At 42.8% G+C, this 15,355-nt stretch overlaps 1 long non-coding RNA gene across 1 annotated transcript in view; it reads left to right on the top strand.

The window, feature by feature from the left end:
- The first annotated feature begins 2,394 nt into the window (after positions 1-2,394).
- The window catches only part of LOC108505030, a 34,028-nt gene continuing 21,067 nt past the window's right edge, over positions 2,395-15,355 (top strand). The window contains exon 1 of the long non-coding RNA XR_001877349.1: positions 2,395-2,565. This is a non-coding gene — a long non-coding RNA (uncharacterized LOC108505030). The remainder of the gene's footprint in view (positions 2,566-15,355) is intronic.

Genomic DNA, 15,355 nt, shown 5'->3' with positions numbered 1-15,355 from the left:
TTGCTAAGCCATTTTTCTTCACACCTTTTATTACTTCCATGGACCAAAGAATAGTTGCTACTTAAGAGAAGCCACTAGGCAAAGATTTATTTAATTATAGTATAAAATGTGGAAATAAGACATGAAATATTATCCAAACCTGAAATGCCATTGAAACTGGTTTTATTTATCATTTTCCTTTCCTTTTGTTTGTAATTGTTGGTTACAATTTCTTCTGTTGAGCACGATTAAAATAAGCCCAGTGGTCACTTTTGCTTTAATGTTTCTGATCAGCTTCTTTTTTCAGCATCATGTGCTGCTGTAAGACAGTAATACTCAGCTTGGAATTACTGTCAGGAAACATATTAGTAGTTTCTTTGAATTGCAATGTTAATATATATGTGAAATATTTTCTATCATCTCGTATTTTGAAAATGGCATTTCTATAGAACATGCATTTTAGTTTGAGTTAACCTGATATATTTAAGCACTGTGTAATGCATGTACACTCCCTTGAGGGAGCTGTGAGAAAAAGATTGTGTAGAGCAGTCATGAAACAGTTTTTCCTGAACAAACCTGATATAAGACACTGAAATATTTAATCCTTGGTATTACAAGTAGTCATACCCCAGCATAATTCAATATAACTATTGATTTAAAATGTTTTGTTGAGAAAATTTCTGTAAAAAAAGAAATCTTTATTTCATAGGTAGCCATTCTCTCTTTCCTCCTTTGCCAGACAACCTTGTGTGGCAAATAATGTATAACATGCTCAGGTTAATCTTAAGGGAACAACAAGTAGTTTAAATTCAAACTTGATATAAATGGAACTACTTTTTAGATTTAAAAGTATCCCAAAAGTATCCTGTGATGTTTGAAAGGTGCAATCTCTTTGAACAAAAAAATCAGGGTCCACCAAGGTCAGAATGTTTTAACCTGCCACAGAAGTTTTTAAATGCCCACAGCTGATATTTGAACCAAATCAATTGAATCAACACCTTGTGAAGTCTGGTAAGGGTCAATGAGCTTGTGTGAGGCACAGCAAAATTTTGCCACTAAGATGCAATTTTGAGTGTGACAGGTAAATAAATCTATAGTCTGTGATGATGAAGTACATTTTAGAAGAAGCATGTACAAACTGTACAGGTTGGAACCTGGCTTTTGCAAGACTAAGGAAAGAGTAGCCAGTAATGGTAGAGATGGTGATATTGATCCAGTAGAAATGGAAGTGATGTAGAGTTGCAGCAGAAATAATTTTTTCTTCTTAATTTAACATTTGAATTATTGCAGCAGTTTAGTGTACCAGACATCACCAGAAAGTGTCCTGGGCAGACTATAACCATAAAATAACAGGATATCCCTGCACATGACAGCTTTTGGTGTCAATCATCAGGCTTGTGAAATTTAAGCCTAATTTTGATAAGATGTTAGGAAAGGGGGGAACAGGGTCACCACAGAAGGGCCTTTAAGACAAGCTACGCAGGTTAATAAAGTAGCCTTTCCTCTGCGCAGCTGACAGCCTTCACAACTCTGTGCAGAGTTTCAACTGTGATAGTGAGTCCGATGTGTGGAAACCAAACCTTGGAAATGCACAAACTTTAGCACAGAGATAGGCACGGGTGCCTCCTGTCAGGGTCTGCCCTACTGCTTTCCAGCATATGGCTTTCAGACCTGACAGTCAATTTTGGGCACAGTGGGCTTAACTTGCCTTCTGGAGGAAAAGAAATGGAGTAAAAATCTCATCCAACAGAGAAATTGGTGGATAATATCCATAGGAAGTATGCAAGCTACTTCACACACCTAATTAATGCGCGGACACTCCTCCTGGCCAACAGCAATGGCTTTTGCCCATGAGACAGTTCTGTGTAAAAGAGCTGGGTCTCCAAACCATTTTGTCGAGATGTGGTGCTTGTTAGGACTGATGGTGGTGTGTGGAGCCCTAAATATCGTGTAAGCACAAACATTAGCTAGGAAATCCTGGCTGTTGGAGGACTGTCATTCAGACATGAGGCTTTCCTGGTTTCAGGAGAAAGAATTTTGCAGAACGCTTTAATTGCGCTGTGCAACACATAAGCAAGAGTGCAACACAGATACAAGGCCCTGCCTCCGGGGCTGCGCCGAGTGCCCCAGAAGCAGCCGGGGTGGCGGGACGCAGGGGCTGAAGCTTCCTCCCTGTCACCAGCAAAGGGCGGCCGGCTCGGAACCGGGGGGAAGCGGCGGCGGTGCCGGGCGGGGGAGGCGCGGCCGGGCCGCCCGCAGCGGGCGCTGCTGCGGTGGGGCCGGGGCCGCCCCGTCACCGCCCCCGCCCGCCCGGCCGAGGGTCGGGCGGCGGCAGCGCGGGGCCGGGCGGGGCGGGCGCGGTGTGCCCGCGGTGCTCTGGTGGCAGCGGCGTCGCCCCGGCCGCCGTCCCCGCCGCAGCCTGAGAGGCGCTGAGGAGAACGGGAGGTTTTTGGAAGAGGCGCGGAAAGGAGCCCGGGCTGACCGCCGGCCCCGCCCGCAGGCTCACGCCATGCTAAGGGCGCTTCCCCGTCCCTGAGGAGAGGCGAAGGGGCGGCCGGGGTCGGCGGCGGCGCCGCGGTTGCTAAGGTAATGGGAGTGGGCTGCTCTCCTTGCCGCTGTTTTCCTGCTTATCCGCATTTGTGTGGCGAGCGGTTGCCGGTCGGCTCTGCCCTGGCAGCGGGATACCGGTGCTGGTCCCGCCGCGGAGAACGGAGCCCCGAGCCCCGGCGGGAGCGGCTGCGCGGGCGGCGCCGGGGTGGGAGGTCGCTCCCAGTCGGGAGTAGCGGACAGGTGCAAGGCGGGGTGTGTGTGTGTGTGTGTGTGTGTTTTCGGGGGGAGGCTTCGGAGAAGGACGAGAAGGAACAAGCACTGGGGTACAGCTTGAAGGGGGAGCTGGTGCCCTGTGGGAAAACTTGGAAACTGTTTCGCTTCGGTAGCGTATGGCAATAATACACTTCCATCCGCTGACAAAGTGCGTTTGCATGAAGACAGATCGGTGTGTGAGAGTAAAGCTGCCAGGCACTCTGCTTCCAGAGCCTTCATCTCCTGTGACACTAAAAGCATCTTCTTAGTCACTAGCTGTGATGGCATAAATAGAGGAGTAGGTTGCGGTGCCAGTAAGAAGCTTCAAGTGTTTTCCTCTGAAGAAGATGCAGATTTTTGTATAGATACCGGTACGCTGCCCTTATACGCTGCAGACATAATAGCAGACAGGGCTGCCTCTCCAAGGAGCTGACTGCGCCTGTGACTCGGAGCTTGGCGTCCCGTTTGCATCGGCGCTGCCCTCGCTGCCGATCGGAGCCCTTGCTGGGACGGCCTAGGTAAGTCGGGGCTTCCTTCAGCTGACCTGCAAGGGACTTGCCAGAACAGCATTCCAGTTATAGTCTGCGTGCTACAGAGCAGCATGACGCTTTTGAATGCTTCCCTGAAATTAAAGATAGGCATAATTGCTCTTGATTGTTTTTTATTTGCTGACTGCCAGTGTGTAAAGATTGGAAAGCAGGAAAATCTATCTTTGCTAAATAAAGTCATACTGTAAAACTAACCTTTGTGTCGGTGTGTTACGATAGATACTGGTGGTTTCCCATCCCAAAGAAAGCTGCGTTTCATTTGTGTTTGTGTGTTTGTGAGCTGTGAGTGTGAAAAGCGCTTTGTAAAGGTATAGTGATTTTTGTAATTGCTTGCTGAAGAACATAGTGAAAGAGGTTAACTGTAGTTCAAAGCTTTGGGGATTTAAGACATTTAATATCATCCTAAATATTCTCCAAGTCCAATGGGGTTTATTTTGAAGTGGAAGGTTGTGTATATTTGATATAATAAATTTCTTTTTTTAATGCCAGATTTATTCTAATTTTGCAGATTGCAAGAACTAGCAATTATTTACTATGTTATGATCCATAATACTTTCTCACCAGCTGATTTGGAACACTTGCACTATATTTCCTTGTAAATCTGCTTTAAAAAGAGGTTGGATGTTTGAGAACAGTTATTGACTTGGGGGCATGTGGTTACAAGCACGGAATAATAGCGTTCATTGCTTGAATATGCGTGTGAAATGCTGAAGAAACTGTTTAGACTCAGCCAGTATTGACTTTATTTTTAGATGAGCTGTTCCTTTTTCTAATGACCCGGCTGATAGAACAATTGATGACCAACATTCCAGTTTCCTTTCTAACTGGCTACAAGTGTAGTGGAGTTTAGATAGCCCTTCCTTTTCCCATTCTGAACTCTGTTAGAAGGAGAACTAGTTGTTTGCTACACATCTTATACTGAGGTTTATAGTAATAGATGTTTGAAGATTACTGTTCACCTACCTTACTGATTTTTTTTTCTTACTACCCGTCCCTTCTAAGTAAAGACGCAATAAGAAGCTGCTTATAATCGTTGTCAAGGCCGCTTGCCTTAGTTTCTCTCTGACAGTTCCCATGATGCAGATATCTGTTTTAATCAATGATACTTGAGGATAAGAGGAAAAGGTATGTCCTCTTGAAGCAGCAGTTACCTCCTTGCTAACCACTTCCAAGGTGGTTTCAGTGTCTAGCATGGAATTCTGGTGGAGCACACTGGTATGGCAGAGGTGAGCAGAGCACTTTTAATTTATGGGAGTAACTCTTCTTTTGTTAATGTTTCTGAGGCAGCTGGAGGAAGGCTGAGTTTATGGACTGGAAATGCTAGGCTCTGTTGTTGTCCCTTCGAGCAGCCAAAAAGGGGAGAAAAGGAGAGGGCAGCCCTGTCCCAGCAGACTGCAGCAAACTAACAGATGGCGGGGAAAGAGAAGAAGCTGATGTATGTGGAGTAGCAGGAAGAGAAAATAGCTGGTGTGTCATTTTAGCATGTACGTTAGGATGCTGTTACTCTGTGGTAAAACTTCGGAATCTTGCAGTGCCATAGCTCTGCAAGATTCTAACAGGAATACAGCGTTGTTGTGGGGTGGTTACTTTTTTTCTCTCCTTTGTAATGAGTCCTCAGCTTTTCAAGAACGAGGATAGCTAACCTTGAGGCTTTGGCCAGGTATACCTGTGATATCTAAATCAAACACAGCAGTTGTAAAGTGGCAGCAGAACAAGAGCAAGCTGCTCTTCCCTTGCCCAATGTTAGTTTTGCCCTTATGATGGGTTGTTGTATTGTTTGTGCTTATCACCTGAAGCTTCAGTTGCATTTCTGCAAGCACACGTGGACGCTCTAGGGGGGAGACTGTAGAAACAAACAGGTCCACTTCACTAAGCAGTACTGGACTGTTCCAGGGGACAAATATTGCACCTAGTTGTTGGAACTGAAATGCTCCTGGTTCCTTATGGGACTCTTATCAACTTCTTCATGGCTGCATTATTATCTGTGTCAATTCATACCACAGTATTAAAATTAAAAAGAAAACCTGGGTACAATAAGAAAATTACGTTGATTTCTTGATGTCATACTTTGAGCTGCTGTCACCAGTGTGGTGTAAGACAGCACTCTGCCACGTGAAACAAAATGTAAACGAGAGATCATGGGCCAGCGTTATTACTGAAGGTGTAGTAGTACTTTTAACCCTAAACATTTGCATCTCTGTCAGCATATCAGAGACAAGCTGACCAGAGCTGTGCTGGCCAAGCACATTCAGAAACACCTGGGTGCCTGTAGGTGGTGTTGGGTATCACCTTGGAGTGTTTTTGGACGATAGTAATAGACATATCGTGGAGGGTTCTAAATTGTTGGATCACAATTTTCCTTTAATGATATAGTGGCTTTTAAATTTTATAAAGAATGATATTAATGTTAGTGAATCCACGATGTTTTCTTAATCTATATGAATTTTACCATGAAAAGACGTTTCCTTGATTTCAGATGGAATAATAGCATATTGTGGTGACTGAGGAATGAACTAATTTCTGTTGTTGTGCTCTATCTATGAAGAGGAGCAAGAAAGAGGAGCTAATTTGTGTTTTACTCGTTGGTTGTCAAGCTCTAGAAAGATTGTGGAGTCGAGAGACTGCTGCTATCCACTTGTGTTGCATCATATCTCATACTATTTTTTAACATCTCTGTAGCTAGTGGCAAAGAATGTGGAGAGAAGAAAGAAAAGCAGATTAAAATTTAAGTAAGCAATAAGGTTCTGACACTTTGACGTTCTGGGAGCTCTGCATTGTCATGCTGGAAACAGCTATCTCTTCCTAGACTTAGCAGCAGCAGAGTAAGGCACAGGTACTGTCCTTTGCCTACATGGGTGTGCTGGAGACCATGAGGCAGTGAAGAGAAATTAGTTCTCTATTTCTGTAGGAGTCTTCAGTTCCACACTAAAAACATATCCCAGTGGAAAGGGACAATATTTAATCTTTTTTTACTATGCTTATAGAACTTGGTATCAGTGGTGAAAGGTTCACAGGGTAGTTTAAAGCTCCTCAGACTGTTTACTATAGACCTACTGGGCTATTGGGGTGTGTGTTGAGCAAGTGGTAACTAATGGTTTGAAAGTCAAGGTTGATATGTCCAATTTGTTATGTCTCATTTGTTATATGAATGTGGGAAGTCACTTAATTTCATTGTGATTTAGTTTATAATTTCGTAAAAGAAAATATCTCTGTCACAGATAGGAAAATAGTTTCAGATTATGAGTTCACCAGTATAACAGCAAACTGGCATGGACATGTATTAGCTCAATTAAAGGAACTGTCTTTATTGGAGTATTATAGTATAACAGCAGCAGTAGTAAAGTATATTAGTATTTATAATGTATGTAGCATATATTGGTATTTATAGTAGTCCAGTTCTGGCATTTTGAAGTTCAAGTTTAGATGAACCACAGCAGTGGAATTTGTAGACTCTGCTGAACTGTATGGGAGTGTGGACTTGAGCTAGCTAATTTAGGAGTGACTTAGATGCTTTTTACATTGCAATTACTGAAGTGATTTGGGTGTAATTTGCATCTGAAAAGGATGTGTGCTGTTGTGATAAACAGGAGGGCACTGAAATCATAGTATATTGCATCATGTCCTTGAAGTAGGTGGGATGCAAGCATTTGTGTTCACTTTCACTGGGGGTATTGCATGGTGCCACATCTTCAAGGACACATATGCTTTTGGGTAGTAAATTTCACATTTAGTTTGATTGCAGCATACTTGCAATTTTTCCTCCTCTTGAGATGTACAACCAGCAAGAATTCTCAGCACTTTGGGGTGCTTTAAATGAGATTGTGCAGTCGCCGATCAATGCAGGGGTGGATTAGTCTATCAGCTTGCATAAGATTGCTTGAAGGGAGCTTCATTTTAGCAATCTCTGTTTGCAACAGGGAGTTTAAGTGGAGTAAATCTGAATTTGGAATCTAACAGACACTGAGGCCTTTGGTTTTTTGTTTGTTTGTTTTATTTTAGTAGTTTCTTGCCAGTCTGTATTAAAGCATCCATTATTTTGTGCTTCTCATTCAGTTGTATCTTTGAATCAATTTTCTTCAGTTGTTTTCAGCTTACTAGTACAGTGTAAAATACAAAATGCAGCCCATCCCCCAGAAGTAGCTTACTGTGGTTGCAATTAGTATTTTCTATGGTACATAAAGTGCAAGGCGCTTGCAGAGATGGTGTCTGATGGACCAACTTCATATAACAGGATGCTCTTAGTACACCTTAACTGACCTAATGCAAAATGATTTTTCAAAGATGGTTTTATCCTGGAGAATGGATTAGAAGTCTACCCTCAAGCTCTGTATTATCAGTGCAGTTACTCATTTTCCACAGGGAATGATTCTGGCCAATAAGTTGGCATTGTTGCAAAAAGCCAAAATACAGCTTCAGCTCTCTGCTTTGTAACTGCTCTTTGCAGGCTGATAGTGCGTTGTAAATACTTCTGTAGCTTGAGATCACCAATTCACATGAAGTTCAGAGTTGTGCTATATCTATCTCTTTGCATTTCTAAATTTCAATAGCACTGACACTTGCTTTAGTTAAATATTCAGCATATATTTGCTATTACATTCTTTGCAGCTATCCTTGGTAACAGCGTTTTGGCTCAGAGCCTTTCTAAGAGCCCTTGCACTCACACCAGTATTATTTTATTGGAAGGGAGATTGATTACAGGTAAATACTGCATTTCTTTTTTGAATTCTTTGGAAGAGGGGTGGATGTATTGGAGGCAGTTTCTTCCTGGGTACAACATCGTTCTGGTCCATTAAAAGTAAATTTAGCATGCAAGTGCCCATTTTAATGATTGATTTCATAAAGGGAAAAAATTGCCTAGTTAATCAGCCATTCTTTGTCAATATTTGCTACCATCCACCCCCATACCGTTTTTCCTTCTGGTTATTTTGCTCTCCTTATTTATCTGTCAGATACTATATTGAGAACTCTGAAAGTGGGAAAGTTCTTCCTGTTAAGTCAGCAGTGCTTCCAGCACACCTTGGGGTGGACAGACCAGAAAACAGGTAGGGTATATTTCTTTATTTAAAACAAAAAAGAGAGAATGCCTCTAATTTGGCATCAGGGAAGTCAGGACTTACTTAGTGTCAGATGCCAAGAAAGTTACTTTATATTGGCTTCCACTCCTAGATTTCCTGGTCGTAGCATCCAGTTGCAGACAGTATTTTCAGCATTCTAAAATAGCTACAGATACCTGCAGATTTAGAAATACGTAAAATGGAAATGGAGTGTGGCATCATGAGGAAAGGAGAGGAAAGTAATCCACTTCAGTGGTTTACCAAGAAGCAATCTGATCATCTGCCACGTGATTGAGGCAGATCACCAGTGGCTAACACAAATGAAACAACTGGAATTGTCCATCCCTAGTGTCGTCTGTTAGTTGCATGACAGGATGAGCACTATCACAGGTGTCTCGGAGAGAAAATTGCTCAAGACTATGGAGAGCACCCTTTTTGGAAGTGGTACAAGACCTTGGTGACCCCTGGTAAGCAATATTCTGCTTAGACTACCACATTGTGAATATTTGTTCTTTTTATTAATGGACATACATAACTGGGAACAGCAAGTGATTGGAGAGAAGTACCTACAGAATGCTCACATTGGGTTACACAAGGGGCTGAGTTTAAATTTGCAGATTGTATATGTCTGCAGGAAACCAAATAGCTTGGATTGACACATGTCTGAGAGCTAGTTTGGTCTAAATGATGGCCTTGTCCACACTGCACATTCTTGGCCAGAGGGGTCTCAGACCTCTGGCCCCCAGATGGTATTCTCTGTGGCCTGAAGATACAATGATCATTGTGTATGTTTTTTTTCCAAGCACAATGTTTAATAAAAGCTGTGAGACTGTCCTGCAGCTGACCAGAAGGATGAGGTTATGCACTGCAGGACTTGAGACATGCTGGGAAGCTGTATGGTGTTGCAGATCCTATCGAGAGACTGATGCAGGAATGACTAAGTACGAAGCCAAATCCTGTATAAGATCACCCATGCTGATGCTCTGGAGCAAGTACTGATGGTGGAGATCTGTGTTCCCAGACCTACATCCCCTTAGGTTTGGAGCTCTCCCAAAGAGAACCTGGGATCAAACTAGTGATTGAGCACTGTGGGTGATCAGGAGCCCAGAGCTTGCTCCTTGCCCTGTGTGGAAACAGACATATCTGTAGGATGCTTTGAGGCAAATATTCCACAGGAGAAGCACTTAGTTATGCAAGGAGACTGCACCTTTAGAAAATGTCTGTAAGAGTAGTAGAAACTGGAAATCACAGCCTTCATCAGGATCCCAGTTTCCCTAAAGAGAAGAAGAAGGGAGTGTCTGGAATTAGGTCCTTTCTTCTTGCTCTGTCAGAGTGAGGCAGAAAAGTTTCTGCTTGTTCACTAGCCTAGATGGATACTTGCCTTTCATCCTGATGGTTGCAGAATGAGAGTGTTGAGCTTTACTGCTTCAGCACAGGACTCCCTGTGAACTGGTACCTCAGAAAGAGGAGGAATAGGGTCCTTTAGAGTCCTTGAATTCTCCTAGTGTGTACAAAAATGCTTTCCCACAAACAAAGAGGAATTTGTTTGGCAAAAATTTGAACATTAAGTGCAGTTGCTAGAAGTGTTTATACTTCCTTCCTTAAAAAAGGCAATGCACTGAGTATTGTTGATAGTACTGCAATGCTCAGCACTTGCAAGGAGGGGCAAAAGGTCTGTGATGATCTTCTACTAGGAAACTATTTTCAGAGTAACTTCCATTACAATTTGATGTCCTAAACAGTCATTGGAAGGATTTTCAGATACTTTGGGAGCTGTACTTCACTGACAGAAAGCGGACTTCCTTTGCTGCCCCTTTATGCAGGGGAGCAATGCTGTGCTATCCAGAGTGGCGCCAGACTCTTCAGTCTGTCACTGCTGACTGTGGTGTGGCTCCCTCCGTGGGGACGCCCTGCCCCTGTTTCACTAGCCCTTATGTCCTCCTCATCTGGTTCAGGGGAGGAACATGCAGAATCTTGACCTGCTGGGCACAGTGGTCAGCGGTGCCATGTTAACACCAGCATTTCCTCCTCCTCACCTGTAAGTGAACTGGTGGAGATGGTGGAGTTTTGATCTCAGCTCCAGTCTTCCTGGCTTTTGCTCCATTCAGTTAGGTGCCGTATCATTTCCTCTTTGGAAAGTTACTTTACTAATCATGCAGGTTTAATTGTGAAGGAGGAGTAGAGGTGAATTGTGCAGTGCTTGGACTGAGCTACACCAGTCAAAAGCAGAGTCTATCCCAGTCAGGGCCTGGGGATCCTCTGGTTGATGTATTCACCCTGGTTAACAAGATCACTTCTATGATATGCTGTATGTTGTCCTCTAGTATACACACCTTGCTTGGCATGCCCAAGTCCTGGTTTAATGAATAATAATTAACCAGAAAAAGAACATGAAGGTAAGTTTCTTCACAGTGCAATTTTAAAGAGATTTATGTAATGGATGAGAAATATCAACCTGATACTAATGGGTTCTAATTGAATTCAGAGTAAGTAATTTTTCCTTCCCTGTCCCTTCCCTCCTGTAACCTTAATAACATGACCTATTTGATCTAAATATTCTAGCAGAGTAGGTAGGGATTTTTCCTATTAGGTAATTATCAGTTCAGCAAATCATGTGGTTATATGATTTCTCAAGTCTGTGAAAAATCATGTAGTCTAGTTGTATTTCACTAATTAGAAAAAAATTAACTAGGTATTAATGATATGAAGTTATATTTTTCTCTGTGACTGTGTACTAAAGCTCTAAATCTCTCATAATTTGACATTAATACTACATGTCAGTTATAAGCTGCCCTTGAAATAAATTAATTACATAGCATAAAGGTAATTTCCATTTATTGTCACTCAGAAGTGTATTTCAGCTGAGCAGTGCTGTTAGATATCTACACTGGAATTCATTTAGTATATTCTGTCTTCTGGGATGTAGTTTTTCCATACTATAACAAACTTTATTTTTATCTCAGATGTGCAAGAAATCTTTTGCACTGCAAATTTTACTTATTAAGTTGACAACTTATCTAATAAAATAAAGAATGAAAGTTGATATATGAACCTGTGTTGTTAAATTCAGGTGATATTTTCAAGAAATAGTTTGTTTCACAGAATTTCTTCTCACTTTGTATTTCTTCTTTCTTTCTCTGTTATGTATAAAACCCAGATCTATAAGGACTCCTAGATGGGCTAATTTCTACGAAACACATGGGGTAGTGTGTCTGTAAGAGATTTCTTGGAGCAATCTTGTTTACAATAGTATTTTCTTACAGCAGTCAAGGTGTTTGAGGACACTAATGGGAATCTCCTAAATTAGTGTTAAGCTGTTTGTGTTGAATTTACATATACAGAGAGATGAAATGCTGACAGTATTTATGGATTAAAATGTAAAAGTTGTTGTCTTTGAAATTTTATCATTACACTTCTGTATCAGAAACTCTAAAGAGATGAACTGTGAAAAAAATTATTTTCTTGCTTTCGGAGCATATATTTATTTGGTTATTCCAGTTTAAAGTTCACTGATCCTTTTCTGACATATGGGAGCCATATTTCTTTGCAGCTTCTGGGTTTTGGGAGGGTGTTAGGACTCTGATCAGATAAGAGAGAGAACGCCTGCTGTGACTCATTTCATTTTGTCAGTGGCTGCCTGTCTAGTCCAGTGTGCTTATGTTTCTTGGGGTAAAAGCAGATGTGCTCTATAATAAAGAATAAAATATAAAAAGGAAAAAATTAGTGAGAAGCAAATGTACCCTCTTTTTTTAGCATATTTTTGGGAGTACTTTTTAAATGCTTAATAGGCCATCTTTTCCATAAACAAGAAGTTGAAGACTGCTGATTTCCTCCTTGTGCATGGCACAAGAGAAAATGGTTACACAAATGGTTTTCAATATTCTTTTTTTTCATTTTCAATCACTTTAGCTGCTGAGGAGTCCAGAATACTTCAAGTATTGCTATTGTCAGAAAAACAGCTGTGGGAAAACAGCATCTTTGAACATGAAAGTTGGAATTTAGAGGCCATTTATTTTTTTAAGAGATGCATTTGTATCTAGATTTCTGGTGTGTGGATGCAGGCTGGTATGAGTTAGCCCCTGATAATACAGCAAACTGCCTGTAGGAGGGAGGAGCTGAAGTACTCTTCAGGTAGTAATTGGTGAAGCTCTTAGCTGGAGGCTGTGTGTGACTACTTCTATTTTTTTGAAAGCCTAAATAAATAGTTTGTTTTCCTTCTTCTCGGCTAAGTGTAGCTGAAATTTCTTTATAAGACCAAGCTGGATTCACTTCTGGCTGATGCATCACAAACATGTGCTTAGAGGAAGGTTGAGAGGGCAAACTGTTTTTCAGTCTCTGTAGCGTTGTAGGGTTGACTTTCTGCTTGCATTTGAGTGGATGGGGCTGACATGAAAAAATGTGTAGAAAGAATAGATTTCAGTGGTATCCCTTGAAAAATTAGTCTGATTCCTTCACACCAGGCTACAAGGTTTTGTTGGTTTGTTTTTTATCAGAGAACTGTGCAAGTCAGATATGGACTTTCACATGCAATTATAATAATTAAAGAGTTGCAAATGCGGCATGTTAACATAGGGTTAGGGTAAAAAACCCTTTACTTTGAACATGAACAATTTCATTTGTGTTTGCAGCTAGTAGCCTGCATCACTGGAGCACTAACTCTGTGTTCTCTACCCTTCTCCCTGGCGTTCTTTTCCCTGGCAAAGACGGAGAGGTGCTCTCTTGGGGCTATTCCAAAATTGCTCCTTGGTCAGAAGTGTTATTGCCTTGTAGCCAGTGGTTTGTTTGTGTTCATTGGGTGTTAAGTCAGTGCCACAATCCTCAGGCTAGTGAGAATGCCCCATTTGAGAATTGGCTTGAGATCAGACTTTAGTATGGCAGGAGTACAGGAAAGCAATCCAGGAGGTTCTTGGAAAGCATTGACTGTAACTTTCTGATACAGGTGGTGGATGAACCAATGAGGAAAGGTGTGCTGTTGGACCTTATACTAACTAAGAAGGAAAGTCTGGTTGGAGATGTGAAGATTTTGGGCAACCTTGGCTGTAGTGACCACAAAATTGTGGAGTTCAGTATCCTGCTAGGAGGAAGCAGAACAATGAGTAAGATTGCAGCTCTGGACTTTAGGGGAGCTAATTTTGGCCTCTTCAGGGGCCTTCTTGGAAGAATCCTGTTGGAATGTGCTAATGGGAAGAGGGGTCCAAGAGAGATGGCCAGTATTCAAGGATCACTTCCTCCACACTCAAGACTGGTGAATTACCAACCCTAGGGAGAAGGTGTGGAGGAAGGAAGACTTTCCCTTGATTGAGGAGGATTGGTTTAGAGACCATTTAGTCCAACTTGACATCCACAAGTCTGTGGGCCCTGATGGGATGCACACATGAGTGTTGAGGAAACTGGCAGATAGCATTGCTAGGCCACTCTCAATCATGTTTGAAATGTCATGGCAGTCAAGAGAAGTGTCCAAGGACTGGGAGAAAGCAAATGTCACCCCAGTCTTCAAAAAGGGCAAGAAGGAGGACCCAGGGAACTACAGGCCAGTCAGCTTCACCTCAGTCTCCACAAAAGTGATAAAATGGCTTAACTTGGAGGCTATCTCTAAGCATGTGAAAGACAAGAAGGTGATCTAGAATAGTCAACATGGATTCACCAAAGGGAAATCATGCTTAACCAATCTGATTGCCTTCTACAATGGGACAACTGTCTGGATAAGTGAGGGGAGAGGAGTGGATGTTGTCTACCTGGACTTTAATAAGGCTTTTGACGCTGTCTCCCATGACATTCTCACAGGCAAGCTCAGGAAGTGTGGACTGGGCGTGTGGACAGTGAGGTGGTTTAAGAACTGGCTGAATGGCAGGTCTCAGGGAATTGTGATCACTGGCACAGTCTGATTGGAAGCCTGTCACTAGTGGTGTCCCCCAAGGATCAAGACTGGGCCCAGTATTGTTTAACTTGCTCATCAATGACTTGGATGAAAGGACAGAGTGACTCCAGCAAGTTCGCTGATGATGCAAAACTGGGAGGAGTGGCTGATTCCCCAGAATGCTGTGTAGCTCTGCAGAAAGATCTCGACTTGTTGGAGGGATGGGGAGAGAGGAACCTTTTGAAATTCAACAAAGTGTGGGGTCCTGCTCCTGGGGAAGAATAACCCGATGCACCAGTACAGGCTGGGGTCTGACCTGCTGGAGAGCAGTGCTGTGGAGAAGGACCTGAGGGTCCTGGTGGACAACAAGCTGTCTATGAGCCAGCACTGTGGCCAAGAAGGCCAGTGGAATCCTGGGCTGCGTTAGGAAGAGCGTTGCCAGCTGGTCGAGGGATGTGATCCTGCCACTGTATTCACCCCTGGTGAGGCCACATCTGGGATCCTGTGTCCAGTTCTGGTCTCCTCAGTACAAGAGATGTGGAGCTTCTGGAGCAAGTCCAGTGAAGGGCTACGAAGATGATTGCGGGACTGGACCATCAGTCTTAGAGGAAAGGCTGAAGGAGCTGGGCCTATTCCGTCTCAAAAAGAGATGACTGAGGAGGGGATATCTCATCAGTGTCTAAGTATCTGAAGGGAGGGTGTCACAAGGACAGAGCCAGGCTCTTCTCAGTGGTGCCAAGCAGTAGGACAAGAGGCAATGGGTAGAAGCTGAACCACAGGAAATTCCACCTGAATATGAGGAAGAACTTCTTTATTATGCAGGTGACTGTACTGGAACAGTTGCCTAGAGCAGTTGTGGAGTCTCCTTTTCTGGAGATACTCAGAAGCCATCTGTACACAGTTGTGAGTAATGTGCTCTAGGGGACCCTGCTTGAGCCAGGACATTGGACTAGATGACCTCCAATACTCTCTTCCAACACCAACCATTCTGCGGTTGTGTGAAGCAGTCCTGCATCACTGGGTGCTGAGCTCCACTCAACTCCTGTATGTTAAAAAGTACAGGTGTAATGGGATCCTTGGGACCCAGCATTGCTGTGCTTTCACCTTGAAGAGCC

The sequence above is a fragment of the Lepidothrix coronata genome, unplaced genomic scaffold, assembly GCF_001604755.1.
Source record: "Lepidothrix coronata isolate B3197 unplaced genomic scaffold, Lepidothrix_coronata-1.0 Scaffold182, whole genome shotgun sequence".
In the NCBI taxonomy this organism is placed as follows: domain Eukaryota; kingdom Metazoa; phylum Chordata; class Aves; order Passeriformes; family Pipridae; genus Lepidothrix; species Lepidothrix coronata.
The sequence above is the reverse complement of the archived record's forward strand: the minus strand, read 5'-3'. Positions and strand labels throughout refer to the sequence as shown.